The sequence below is a fragment of the Bison bison genome, unplaced genomic scaffold, assembly GCF_000754665.1.
Source record: "Bison bison bison isolate TAMUID 2011002044 unplaced genomic scaffold, Bison_UMD1.0 scf7180017864180, whole genome shotgun sequence".
NCBI lineage: Eukaryota > Metazoa > Chordata > Mammalia > Artiodactyla > Bovidae > Bison > Bison bison.
This window is the reverse complement of record NW_011494752.1, coordinates 1,854,459-1,859,895: the sequence shown is the minus strand read 5'-3', so window position 1 is coordinate 1,859,895 and position 5,437 is coordinate 1,854,459. Positions and strand designations below refer to the sequence as shown.

Here is a 5,437-nt window from a genome sequence, read left to right as displayed (position 1 = left end):
CCTAGATAGCATATTGAAAAGCAGAGATATTACTTTGCCAACAAAGGTCTGTCTAGTCAAGGCTATGGTTTTCCCAGTGGTCATGTATGGATATGAGAGTTGGACTATGAAGAAAGCTGAGCACTGAAGAATTGATGCTTTGAACTGTGGTGTTGGAGAAGACTTTTGAGAGTCCCTTGGACTGCAAGGAGATCCAACCAATCCATTCTAAAGGAGATAAGTCCTGGGTGTTCTTTGGAAGGAATGATGCTAAAGCTGAAACTCCAGTACTTTGGCCACCTCATGCGAAGAATTGACACATTGGAAAAGACTCTGATGCTGGGAGGGATTGGGGGCAGGAGGAGAAGGGGACACCAGAGGATGAGATGGCTGGATGGCATCACCGACTCGATGAACATGAGTCTGAGTGAACTCTGGGAGTTAGTGATGGACAGGGAGGCCTCTTGTGTTGCAATTCAAGGGGTCGCAAAGAGTCAGACAGGACTGAGAGACTGAACTGAACTGAACTGATATGGTCAATTAAACTATGACAAAGGGGGCAAAAATTTACAGTGAGGAAAAGTGGGGAGAGACAGTCTCTCAAATAATTGGTGATGAGAAAACTGGACAGCTACATGGAAGAACATAAAACCTAAAACTAGATTTTTTTTTCACACCATATACAAAAATAGACTCAAAATAGATTAAAGACTTAAACTTAAGACCAGAAAGTATAAAACTCCTAGAAGAAATATAGACAGTATTCTCCTTGACTTTGGTCTTAGCAATTTTTTTTGATCTTTCTTTTTAAGCAAGGGAAACAAAAGCAAAGAAAATTAAAAAGTCTTTGTATAGTGAAGGAAACCTTAACAAAATGAGAAGGTTACCTAGTGAATGAAAGAAAATATTTGCAAATGATATGGCCAATAAAAATATCCAAACTATGTAAAGAACTCATACAAATGAAAGTCAAAGTGTTAGTCGCTCAGTTGTGTTCGACTCTTTGCAACCCCACGGATTGTAGCCCACCAGGCTCCTCTGTCCATGGTTTTTCCCAGGCTGGAGTGGTCGTCATTCCATTTTCCAGGGATCTTTCTGACCCAGGGATCAAATCCGGGTCTCCCACATTGCAGACAGATTCTTTACTGTCTGAACCACCAGGGAAGCCAAAGAACTCATACAGCTCAATATCAATAGAACAAGAAAATATAATTTTAGAATAGGCAAAGGTCCTAGATATACATTTTTCCACATAATATATATATATATGGTCTGTGGGCACATGAAAAGATGTTCAATATCACTAATGCAATCAAAACCACATTGAGATATCACCTGATACCTGTCAGAATGGCTATCATTAAAAAGACACAAAATAATAATTCTTGGCAAAGATATACAAAAAAGGTAACTGTTGTGCACTGTTGGTACATTGAAAATTGGTAACATTTACATTAAGGAAAACAGTATGGAGTTTCCTCAAAAAATTAAAAATAGGACTACCATGCAATTTAGGAATCCCACTCCTGGTATTTGCCCCCAAGAAAAGGAAAACACTAACTCGAAGAGATATATACACGTCAGTGTTCATTGCAGCATTATTTCCAGTAGTCATAACATGGGAAATAATTTATGTGTCCATTGATATGTAAATGGATAAAGAATGTATAAGTGGAATATTACTCAATTATAACAAAATGAGGAAATCTTACACGTGCAATAGCGTGAATGGACACAGAAGAGTATTATCTAAGTGAAATAAGCCAGACAGAGAAAGACAAATACTGTATGTTTTCACATATATGTGGAATCTAAAAAACAAAACAAACAAATGTAACAAAATAGAAACAGACTCATAGATACAGAAAACAAACCAGTGGTTGCCAGAAAGAAAGGAGGTTTGGGGAGAGCAAAATAGGTGAAGAAAATTAAGAGGTACAAACTGTCAGTTATAAAATAAATGTCACTGAGATGCAATGCATTGCATTGAGAATATAGTCAATAATGTTATAACTTTGTATATTGTATAGTTACAGAAATATCAAATTACTATGTTGTACATTGAAACTAATATAATGTTGTGAGTCAACTATGCTTCAATTTTTCAAAACGGCAAACGAATCGCCAGTCCAGGTTCAATGCATGATACAGGATGCTTGGGGCTGGTGCACTGGGATGACCCAGAGGGATGGTATGGGGAGGGAGGTGAGAGGGGGGGTCAGGATGAGGAACATGTGTACACCCATGGTGGATTCATGTTGATGTATGGCAAAACCAATACAATATTGTAAAGTAATTAGCCTCCAATTAAAAGAAATAAATTTATATTAAAAAAGGCAAACTTGTCTAATTTGATTAGCTAGAACTTAAAAAAATAATACCTTTTACCTTCTTTCTAGTACATTTGAAGCATAATTGAGATTCATAGCTAAAGAAGGCTTCTAAGTCATAAGTCAAGGCTTGGGTAGAGAATGATATGATTCATTTATAATTAGTGCTAAGTAGGTCCACATTGAATTAAATATATCTTTTGTGATTATATTTACTTTAATTTGCCTTACACACAATCATTTTATGGAAGAAGCCAAATTTTATAGAAACACAGGTCAGGAAAAATAAGCTACACATGTCCAAAGTGGGATGTGTCCAAATTAACTAGATTTTATTGTGTGAATGTCAAAGGAAGAGACTTAAAGAATGTTGGAGACATTCCGGACATTGTCTTAATCCTTTCTTAATGATTCAGGTACTATGTCAGTCAAGTGATGGATTATTGCACTGACATATAACATTCCCAGGAATGTATAAAGCCCTTAGTAAGGAATTACTTTCCTGAGAGTGAAAGTGAGTCACTGACCCCAGTTTTCAGTGTTCAGAATGTACACACGGTCATGTAAGGATTAGGTTGAGGCCTAAAAAAGCCCCAAGTGACTCACAGTTGGAATTACAACATCAGGCCCATGTTTGCAAGATCTTGGTTATAAATGTACTCCTTGAAATGTCTCTATTGGATTTGACAGAATTATAAGCCTGAAGTCCCATATTGCTATAGATTGCCACTCATCTACTCAGCAAACAGTGGTTGAGAGCCTCCTATTCTGTTCTAGGCATTATGCATGAACCACCATCCTATTTCTTCTTTTTTTTTTTACTTTACAATATTGTATTGGTTTTGCCATATATCAACATGAATCCGCCACGGATGCACATGTGTTCCCCATCATGAACCCCTCTCCCACCTCCCTCCCCATACCATCCCTCTGGGTCATCCCAGTGCACCAGCCCCGAGCATCCTGTATCATGCATTGAACCTGGACTGGCGATTCGTTTCCTATTATACAGAGTGAAGTAAGCCAGAAAGAAAAACACCAATACAGTATACTAATGCATATATATGGAATTTAGAAAGATGGTAACGATAACCCTGTATGCGAGACAGCAAAAGAGACACAGATGTCTAGAACAGTCTTTTGGACTCTGTGGGAGAGGGTGAGGGTGGGATGATTTGGGAGAATGGCATTGAAACATCCTATTTCTTCCTTAAGACTTAGTTGTCATTATCTCCTCCAATAAACCCTTTCAGATACTTTCCACCCACATCACCGTTCCCTAGTCCTCTTCTAATATTCAAGGAGCATGCTCCTCATGTGTTTCACATTGTTTTATTATCACTTTTCCAGAGCTTCCTATGAAGATACTAATAGGTCTTTATTATAATCCCTATGCTTTGTTTACAGCATGGCCAAGAGCTGGCTCTATATACATATCTGTTGAATAAATCATAGAATCCTTGCCTTTGAGAAACACAGTGTATATAGGGAAAGAGATAAATAGTTACAGTATAAAGAATAATTCTATATAGAGAATCAAGTGTTATAAACTTCCATATGGTAGGAGAAGTAACTGTCTAAAACTGATGCACAAAAGTGATGTTAGAACATGGACCTTGAATAATAAGAAGGAGACAGTTTGAGAGTGAACTCGAGCCAGAAATGCTGACATGTACAAAGGCAGAGACAGGTTTAAGGAGTGGTGGCTCAGACGGTTAAGCGTCTGTCTACAATGTGGGAGACCCGGGTTTGATCCCTCTGTCGGGAAGTTCCCTGGAGAAGGAAATGGCAGTCCACTCTAGTACTATTGCCTGGAAAGTCCCATGGACAGAGAAGCCTGGTAGGCTACAGTCTATGGGGTAGCAAAGAGTTGGACACGACTGAGTGATCTTCACCGTAAGTGATTTTGGAGAGCTAGAGTTTTAACAGAGATTCTCTAACATTGGTGTACTTAAGAATTACCTTAGAAACTTGATAATAATGCTGAGGGATTGAGAAGATCCCCTGGAGTAGGAAATGGCAACTCACTCCAGAGTTTGTTTGTTTGTTTTTTGCCTAGAGAATCCCATGGACAGAGGAGCTTGGTAGGCTGCAACCCATGGGGTCTCACAGAGTCAGACACAACTGAAGCAACATAGCATGTACACATGCAGACAGAAATTCACCTTTCTCATGAATATTACCCAACATATTCTCCCTACCTGGGAGGGTCCTCTTAACTCCAGTGTTGGGTTGTGAGATCCTGATAGGAAGGAACCATGCCTCACACATGTTGGAATGATCTCCAGAGCCCAGCAGTGCAAGAACATGCCCAGGGATGGATCATTTTACTGACTGGGTAAGAATATTATTGTTTGTTAGGTAGGATGGCTTATCTTATTTTGGAAAATACATAAAGTCCTTTCTATTATGTAATACAGGCATTAGGTGATATTTGAAAAACAAGTTTTCTTTCCTGGCCATAGAAACCCACACTTTTCTTCATCTTGAGAAAAAGAATGCTGGAAAATAAACTGAAAATCAACTCTCAAAAATAACTAAAGAAGAATACACGGATTTATTATATCAAGATACTGTTATTTAGAAATAGTTAACATAATTGTGAAGGTCAAGGCAAGTATAATAGTCAGATATCTGGGGGTTTAGTTCAAGTACATCATGCACATGAGGTTAGATGCAGGGAAGAGATCTGTGGGGAACAAGAATGGTCTTGAATGCAGAATGGGAGCCCTTTTGCTTGTGGCTTAGTGGTACCACAGGGTCCTAAAGCTGGTGGTCATTTAAAACAAGGAAAATTTTAAATGAATGATATGCCCACATTGATGTGATAGTGACTGGTTCATGGTTGATTTCAGCAAAAGGATCCACCACAGCTGGGGCGACAGCAAGTTTTACGGCAGCAGGTGGTCTGGCAGCAGACGGGGCGGCAGCAGCTGGACACGGCGCAGCTGGGGCGGCAGGTGGTCTGGCAGCAGACAGGGCGGCGGCAGCTGGACACGGCGCAGCTGGGGCGGCAGGTGGTCTGGCAGCAGACAGGGCGGCGGCAGCTGGACACACCGCAGCTGGGGCGGCAGCAGGTGGTCCTGCAGCAGGTGGTCTGGCAGCAGCTGGGGGAGCAGTAGGTCTCT

At 40.0% G+C, this 5,437-nt stretch overlaps 1 pseudogene; it reads right to left on the bottom strand.

Moving 5' to 3' along the window:
• LOC104990809 overlaps positions 1–5,437 on the bottom strand; it is a 16,561-nt pseudogene that overhangs the window by 9,607 nt on the left and 1,517 nt on the right.